Source organism: Armigeres subalbatus, chromosome 1, assembly GCF_024139115.2.
Source record: "Armigeres subalbatus isolate Guangzhou_Male chromosome 1, GZ_Asu_2, whole genome shotgun sequence".
Lineage (NCBI taxonomy): Eukaryota > Metazoa > Arthropoda > Insecta > Diptera > Culicidae > Armigeres > Armigeres subalbatus.
In genome coordinates, this window is record NC_085139.1 from 267,684,457 (window position 1) to 267,693,943 (window position 9,487).

The window sequence follows — 9,487 nt, forward strand, 5'->3', positions numbered from 1 at the left end:
CCCAGTCCCAGTCCCAGTCCCAGTCCCAGTCCCAGTCCCAGTCCCAGTCCCAGTCCCAGTCCCAGTCCCAGTCCCAGTCCCAGTCCCAGTCCCAGTCCCAGTCCCAGTCCCAGTCCCAGTCCCAGTCCCAGTCCCAGTCCCAGTCCCAGTCCCAGTCCCAAGTAGCACCTGCAACTTACTCCCAATAACAAAATAAACAGAAATGTTGTATATAAATTATATATTTGTTTCAACTGTGACATTGAGTTTAGATTCAGTTATACTTAAGTTCTACATGTTTTGGGTTTCGGAAAGTCAAACTTTTTAAAAGTTTTCCATTTGCATCTTCTGTATAACTTAAATAAAACAGCAATAGGATGTTTGATATAATTGTGTTAGATCGAGTCCTCTATATAACCTTCTGCATGGCGTTCAAAAATAGGCCTTCAGAACACGGATTGGGGTTTAGATAGGAAAGGGCACGAATAGTCAATCCAATAGTCCATGATGTTGTTGAAATTATTTTTCTTACCTTTAATAATTCGACTTTTGTTAGTTGCAATGATATGTTGAACACAGCGAGGGCACAAAAATCGCAAAAACACAATTTTATTTTGATAGTAATATTGTTTTTAGTTGCAACCTGGAAGACCTGTTTATAACTTAAGGTTTTTATGAATACCGATTTACGACTGCGTTATGACAAACAACATTTATTGGATTTATGTTTACAGTTTCATGTGGTTGCATTTGTGTTGTATATTAGTTTCTGAACCAGCTTCACCGTTTTATGTTGGATGCGATATTTCTGACAGATCTATATATAGTGCCGAGCAAAAAATAGAGTTCACTGTGTAATCTATATAATAAATAATTAATAAAAATGTTGAAGTTGAAATGGAAAATAATGTTCAATAAACTAAATATGTTACGATGTGTTTTCAGAGCTTGCTGATAATCATATTTCTCTTTCAAGCACATAGAAAACATAGGATTTATTATCATCGGGAAACATTTTCCGAAATTTTGTCCTTGGTATGCACTCCAAATAAAAAAATGATTGGGCATCGGCTTTACAGATAAATTTGAATTTGATAAATCGGGGCTACATTTTCATCTTATCGCGAATCAATTTTTGAAACGCAATTTTATAACTTCAGTATCAGTATCTAACTATTTACTTGTAGTACCGGCTCAAATGCACTGATTTCTTATATCCAGAGAAAAATGTTTTGATTTTGAAAATTATTTGGTAATTCAAGGGTAGCTGCCCGTATTCTGTATATCATTTAGCTCCTATGTTCATCCTTTTCTAATAAAGAAATAAAAATAAGAAATAAAATCAGTTCGATCTGTAATTTATTTCTGACAGTGAGTAAGCATGTTTGTAAAAAGAAGCCATAACCATAATATCGAAGACGAATAACCATTATTGTATCGAAACCCGGGTAGAAGCCGTGATATTGATAACAAAACATGATATTAACTTGTTTGAAATAAGAGTAAAAATAACAAGTGTAGCGATGGAGTCCCTCGTAGCAGCGACGCTTGCCTAATGGACGCGGCGAATAGCTGTCAAGGAATGAAACTTCAACCTGACGGACGAACTGACAGAATGAACAAAGCGAGGGAATGAAGAAAAACTTTGTTTTGATGATTTGTTAATATCGATTCATATGCTTTAAGCTTCTATTGTTGTAAATTTATAAATCATTTAATTACGGTGTCTACTAAACTATTCCTATTGCGCCTGGTAGATTGTACGTATAATAATGTAATATTGTGACTGAAATTTATATTAATTACCTATGAATTCGACAGACTGTTTATATTACCATATTACCTTAACCTATAGTGGAAAACTGCTCATAAGCATTCCTAGGACTTCGACTAGACGCAGGTATTTCTTGTAAAACTTGAACTTAAATCAATCTAAGACATTGTACATTGTAGATATCCTATAGAGTTAGGCCGCAGAAGCTCAAACCTCGCTAATACCCGACATTTACGAATTGGTTGTAAGTAGGTTTCCTTGTCAATAATTCGCCAAATAATCGTAATAAATTTACAGCTTGGAGCTGACTATCTACTGCAATACGGAGTTTGCTCCCAGGAGTTTGGTCGAATATCCCTTACAAAATCTTCGAAAAATTTTGTTTGTAGGAAGCAATATGTCGGAGTTTCGAAAGAGTTATGAGCTCACCCACACTTGCCAATCATGTGACCTGCCGCATCAAGCCGAACATCGTATGATAGCCTGTGATCAATGTGGCAAAAGACAGCATCTTAGTTGCGCCGAAGTTGATCTCATGATCAGATTTTTCAAAAATAACATTTATGTGTGGTAGCTGTAAGCTCAAGCTTCCATCCATCAAAAGTGGATCCCGTCTTAATGTCCCGCCGACGGATAGATCCACATGATCCTCTGCTAAGGCGCTGCAAAGGTACCGAGTGCAGCGTTGATTGAACGATCTGTCCTTGAAGCCCAACTCAAGGTCATGGAGGAACAACAACAACTAGAAGAGCGGGAGCTAACAGAAAAAGCCGAGATTCAACAACGAGAAATCGATGAAATGCAGCGAAACATCGAAGACCGTAGGACCTTGTTAGAAGCGGAAAGAAAACTGCGAGAACTGCAATTGACGAAAGATAAGGAAATGCAGATACGGCAGCAAGAAATCCGAAAGCAATCCCTCGAGAAAAAAAGCGCGCTTATTCGCCAAATAGCTGAAACCAGCAGTAGGAGTGATTCAATCGCCGATACTCAGGACAGAGTAGCAAAATGGCTCGACTCGGCTGCGGAAGTTCCCGATCGTATACCCAAGGATTGGCGTGGAAACAATTCGATCCATTCGACTCTCCCACCACAACTTTTTCATTCCGGCGAACGTGTTCCATCTCCATGTCGGCCCGCACGCGCTGCTTCAATTCCGGCGACGATGCGACTTGCGACTGATCTTGAGCAGCCATTGATACACTCTATGGTCCATCCCAACTTAGTACTCCCCATACAACCGGAGGAGCGTGGCGCGCACCTTCCAGAGTTGGAAAGAAGGGTTTCTTCACGGTTTGTCTCACAGACTCAACAAAGCTTACCAATTCATCAACCTCCGGTGGCAAGTAGTCTTGCCAACACAGGACCCACCACTAATTCAGAGATGAGACTTCTGGAGCGACCGTTTAATCCCGCAAGTGGACTAGTGTTTCCTTGCCGAGCAGCTAGTCACTAGTTACAAAATTTCGTTGCGCAACCAGAACCCAGACAGCATCGGTTCTCACATGCATTACCAAACAATGGAAACATAGCTGGACAATTGCTACATCAACAACAGCCGTCGTACCTTCGCTTACCAGTACTAACAGCGGAGCAAATTGCTGCTCGTCAAGTACTTGGGAAAGAGCTTCGGGTCTTTAGCGGGAACCCCGAGGATTGGCCAGTTTTTGCAAGCAGTTTCGAGCAGTCCACTTTAGCTTGCGGCTACACCGACGCCGAAAATTTGATACGTCTTCAGAGATGCTTGCGGGGTCATGCCCTAGAGGCCGTCAAGAGTCGCCTACTGCTGCCAACTAGTGTTCCCAACGTCATTCAAACTTTGCGCACATTGTACGGAAGACCCGATCTACTGATTCGGTCATTGATAACCAAAATTCATCGAGTTCCACCGCCTCGTCAAGATAAACTGGAAACACTTATGGAATTTGGCCTGGCTGTGCAAAACCTAGTGGATCATCTCGTTGGGGCACATCAGGAGAATCACCTCTCAAACCCAGTGCTCCTGCAGGAACTTGTTGAGAAACTGCCGGGTTCTCTCAAGCTAAGCTGGGTGGTGTACAAAAACCAAGATCCTGTAGTCACCTTGGCTACCTTTGGGAGCTTCATGTCCCAGTTGGTATCAGCTGCAAGCGAAGTCACATCAGAAATACCGGTGTTCAACAGGACAACACGGAGCGACAACCAGAGGGGACGAGAAAGGGGTATGCTGCAAACACACTACTCCAAACTTCATCAGCCCAGTTCCAGTAATCAAGCGAGTAATAGTTGTAAAGATAGCCAGAAAGCAGGTAAGGTGTGTGCTGTGTGTGCTAAAGAAGGTCATCGTGTAGGAGATTGTTCGCAGTTTAACACAATGAATATTGAAGAAAAATGGCAAATAGTTCAGAAGAAAGGTCTATGCCGAACCTGCCTCAACAACCACGGTAAATGGCCATGTAAATCGTGGAAAGGATGCGGTGTAACCGGTTGTTCATTGAAACATCACACTTCGTTGCATAATTCAAACCCAGGTCCACATTTTCTCACTGTTTCATCAAGTCACTTAGTATACAAAATCGAGGAATTGTCCTTAATCCCCATCCTAACAGTGGTCTTAGCTGCAAATGGAACGTCGCTTACTGTCTTTGCCTTCATAGATGAAGGTTCATCTCTGACCCTTCTTGAAGCCAGCATTGCCAAACAATTAGGAGTTCGTGGTCAGAAGGAGCCTCTTACGCTTCTGTGGACAGGGAATATGAGTCGTGAGGAATCGAAGTCTCAACGAATAGAAATTGGAATAGTCGGTTCGGGTTCTGGCTCTCCAACACATTCTATGCAGGCTCACACAGTTGATAGTCTAGTCCTCCCAACACAAACATTGCGATACAGGGATCTCTGCCATCAGTTTCCACACTTACGAGGTTTACCTTTAGAAGATTACGAGAATGCTCAACCGAAGCTACTCATAGGGATTGACAATTTACGTTTGGCTGTACCCCTTAAAGTTCGCGAAGGAGGAAGAAGAGATCCAATCGCCGCCAAATGTCGTCTGGGTTGGGGCATTTATGGATGTGCTCCCAAATTTTCTTCAAGAGTGGTTCCTGTCAATTTCCATCTCGCAGCTACGTCAGATCCTGACCGCGAACTGAACGAGCAACTTCGAGATTACTTTACGTTAGACTCAGTGGATTATGGGCTCCATTTAGTAGAATCAGAGGAGGATAAAAGGGCACGGCGGATTATGCAAGAAACAACACGCAGAACTTCTTCAGGTTTTGAAACAGGGCTCCTCTGGAGAGCAGATGAGGTGGAGTTTCCTGAAAGTTATGCAATGGCGGTACGTCGTCTCCATTCACTCTAACGAAAGCTAGGACAGGATGAAATACTACTAAATTCCGTCTGACAGCTAATTTGGGATTATGAGCGTAAAGGATACGCACATAAGGCGACCATGTAGGAGCTAGGCTCTATGGACTATGGGTTCTCCCCCTGGGTGTCGTTAAAACCTCAAAAAACCTACGAAAACAAGACCCATCTGGGATACTGCAGCCAAATCCCACGGGGTATCCTTCAACTCTAAACTACTAAAGGGACCAGATCTGTTGACGCCAATGATAACAGTACTGTGTCGTTTCCGTCAGTTTCCGGTAGCAATTTGTGGAGACATACGGGAGATGTTTCATCAAATCTCCATATCGCTGGCAGATCGATCTTCTCAATGTTTTCTCTGGCGTGATAGCCCTAAGGAACCCATCCAAACCTACGTGATGGATGTGGCCACATTTGGGTCAACATGCTCGCCCACATCTGCTCAATATATATTAAGAACAGGAAGGCCCAAGAATTTGCCACTGAGTTCTTCCGTGCTGCAACTGCCATTAAGAAAAACATTATGTAGATAACTACCTGGACAGCTTTAGAACCGTCCAGGAAGCCATAGACGTGACGAAGGAAGTCTCGTTAGTTCATTCTAAAGGGGGATTCGAATTACGAAATTTCATGTCAAATTCAACGCAAGTTCTAGAAGGAATAGGGGAATCACAAAGTGAAAAGGGAAAGGAGTTGCTGCTGTTGCGAGGAGAAGCGGAATCAGTTCTTGGCATGAAATGGCTGCCAAACGATGATACTTTCATCTTTACCTTTGATATGCGCAGTGACCTAAAACCGATTTTGGAACATGGCTACGTCCCTACCAAACGGGAAGTGTTGAAGGTGGTCATGAGTCTTTTTGACCCGTTAGGCTTGTTATCATTTTTCTTGGTACATGGCAAAGTTCTTATCCAAGATATTTGGGCTGCGGGCATTACATGGGACGAAATAATCGGAGAACAGTTGTACGTACGGTGGCGGCAGTGGATCAACTTGTTTCCAGAATTATGCAATCTTAGAATACCGCGATGCTATTTCCGAGAATCACTCCCAAAGGAACTGAAAACCCTAGAGTTGCATGTTTTCGTAGATGCAAGTGGTTCGGCTTATGCATGCGCTGCATACTTTCGCCTGGAAACTGGAAATCAGGTTCAAGTTGCTTTGGTTATTGCTAAAACGAAGGTAGCTCCAATAAAGACGTTGTCCATTCCTCGGCTTGAGCTGAAGGCGGCAGTTCTGGGGGTACATCTGGTGGAGGCGATTCAAAACCACACGGAAAATTCTTTGGAGCGATTCGACAACAGTTTTGGCGTGGATCCGATCAGACCATCGCCGGTATCAAAAATTCGTCGCAATACGAATTGGTGAAATTCTTACGGCAAGCAGTCCAGAAGAATGGCGTTGGGTACCCTCCGAAATGAATGTCGCTGATAAAGCTACCAAATGGCATAATGGGCCAAACTTCAATCAAAACAATCCCTGGTTTTGCGGCCCCACGTTCCTGAAAAAGCCAGAGACACACTGGCCAAAACCTCCTCAATCCTTCACTACAAAGGAGGAGTTGCGTCCAAATCAGGTTCACTGGTTGTCTGTTCCACTAGTAGATACCACAAGGTTCAACAAGTGGACCACGCTCCACCGTATGATGGCTTACGTGTTTCGGTTTAAAATCAATCTTCGACGAAAGCAATGTAGCCAAAATACCGAAACAGGACCATTGAATCAAGATGAGCTGAAGAAAGCTGAAGAAAGTCTTTGGTGAATGGCACAAAGGGAAGCATTCCATGACGAAATCAAGGTTCTACGGTTGACACAAGGATCCGCCGAAGCACGACACGGTATTGTAAAGAAGTCAAGCTCGATCTACAAAGCATGTCTATGTATTGACAACCAAGGAATTGGAGCATTGCGTCATTTGAGTTCCCTTGTATTCTACCGAGAAATCATCGTATCACGCAACTTATCGTGGATTGGTACCACCGCCGTTATCGCCATGCGAACCGTGAGACGGTGGTGAATGAATTAAGACAACGGTTCGATATTGCTAAACTCAGAGCCTTGGTAGAAAAAATAGAAAAACAGTGCTTGATCTGTCGCATAAAGAAGGCATCATGTCGTGCACCGCTTATGGCTCCATTACCGCTTGCAAGACTACAGGCTTACATCAAACCATTTACGGCAGTCGGCCTCGATTACTTCGGTCCTATATTGGTAAAGGTTGGGAGATCCCAAGTGAAACGATGGGTAGCACTTTTTACCTGCTTGTCAATCAGGGCGGTTCATTTAGAGGTCGTCCATAGTCTAAATACGGAATCATGCATCATGGCAGTTCGTAGGTTTGTCGCTCGACGTGGGCCACCAGCTGAAGTGTACAGCGACAACGGAACATGTTTCCATGGAGCCAATAGGCAGTTGAAAGAACAAATAAGGACCACAAGTGAAGAGATGGCGCTAACCTTTACTAGCGCTCACACCCGTTGGATTTTCAATCCGCTCCCCACATGGGTGGCGTTTGGGAACGACTAGTTCGTTCCGTTAAGTCAGCCATTAATGTTCTTCTAGAATCGCCTAGGAAACCAGATGACGAAACGCTATTAACCATCTTGTACGAAGCCGAATGTATGGTCAACTCAAGACCGCTAACATACGTTCCGCTTGAATCAGCTGACAATGAGGCTTTGACACCAAATCACTTTTTACTTGGTTGTTCAAGCGGGGTCAAAATACTTCCTACGGAACCAATGGATGTTGGGCTTACTCTCCGAAGCAGCTGGAAGCTAGCGCAGCATAATGGACCAATTCTGGCGGCGCTGGATTAAAGAGTACCTTCCGGTGATAACGAGAAGATGCAAATGGTTTACGGAGTGTGAAGACATAAAGATTGGTGATATAGTTATGATAGTCGGAGAGTCAATGAGGAACACGTGGACACGTGGAACTGTAGAAGAAGTGTTTCTGGGTAAAGACGGTAGAGTTCGCCAAGCTTTGGTGCGTACAGCAACCGGTGTGCTACGTAGACCAGCGGTGAAACTAGCCGTGCTGGACATCTTGGAGGCAAGTAAACCTGGATGCGTAGGCAATGCGGATATGGAAGATCCGGATCAACACCAGGATTTACGGGAGGGGTATGTAGCGATGGAGTCCTCGTAGCAGCGACGCTTGCCTAATGGACGCGGCGAATAGCTGTCAAGGAATGAAACTTCAACCTGACGGACGAACTGACAGAATGAACAAAGCGAGGGAATGAAGAAAAACTTTGTTTTGATGATTTGTTAATATCGATTCATATGCTTTAAGCTTCTATTGTTGTAAATTTATAAATCATTTAATTACGGTGTCTACTAAACTATTCCTATTGCGCCTGGTAGATTGTACGTATAATAATGTAATATTGTGACTGAAATTTATATTAATTACCTATGAATTCGACAGACTGTTTATATTACCATATTACCTTAACCTATAGTGGAAAACTGCTCATAAGCATTCCTAGGACTTCGACTAGACGCAGGTATTTCTTGTAAAACTTGAACTTAAATCAATCTAAGACATTGTACATTGTAGATATCCTATAGAGTTAGGCCGCAGAAGCTCAAACCTCGATAATACCCGACATTTACGAATTGGTTCACCAAAATTTGTGAGTAGGTTTCCCTGTTAATAATTCGCCAAATAATCGTAATAAATTTACAGCTTGAAGCTGACTATCTACTGCAATACGGAGTTTGCTCTCAGGAGTTTGGCCGAATATCCCCCACAACAAGCAAAAATAACAAAAAATTCCACCGAAATCTAATGAAGATATCAGATTTTGCTATTAACAAAAACAAACTTGATATTGATAAGTTTTTGTTAATGGCAAAACCTGATATTTTTATGATATTTCGGTGCATTTTTTTGTTATTTTCGCTTGTTATTTTTACTCTTATTTCAAACAAGTTAATATCATGTTTTGTTATCAATATCACGTTTTACTGTTATTGAGCAATTATCGTCTACCCGGGAAGAACCTATTTATACAGGATCGGATATTTTTACCGATAAAAGTTTTTTTTGTGAAGGTAACAAAATATTCAACCGTCAGTGTACGATGAAGATGGCGATCTGAATTATGAAAATCAGAGATGCCCTTTGTTCGTACATGAAGCGTACGATACATATGCAATATTTTTTCAACAAACTGATCGATAATATGATTAGTTTCTCAAGGCGCACCGAAAAAATAAAGCTACATAAGTGTGTTTCACCATAAATTCTGAACCGCATGTGGAATTGCAACATATGTTTGTGATATAAAGCACAATCGTAAATTTTGCATTTTATTTACATTATTGAATTACGCTTTCTACACCATATATATTCAAAATAAATTGAGCAAAACATCTA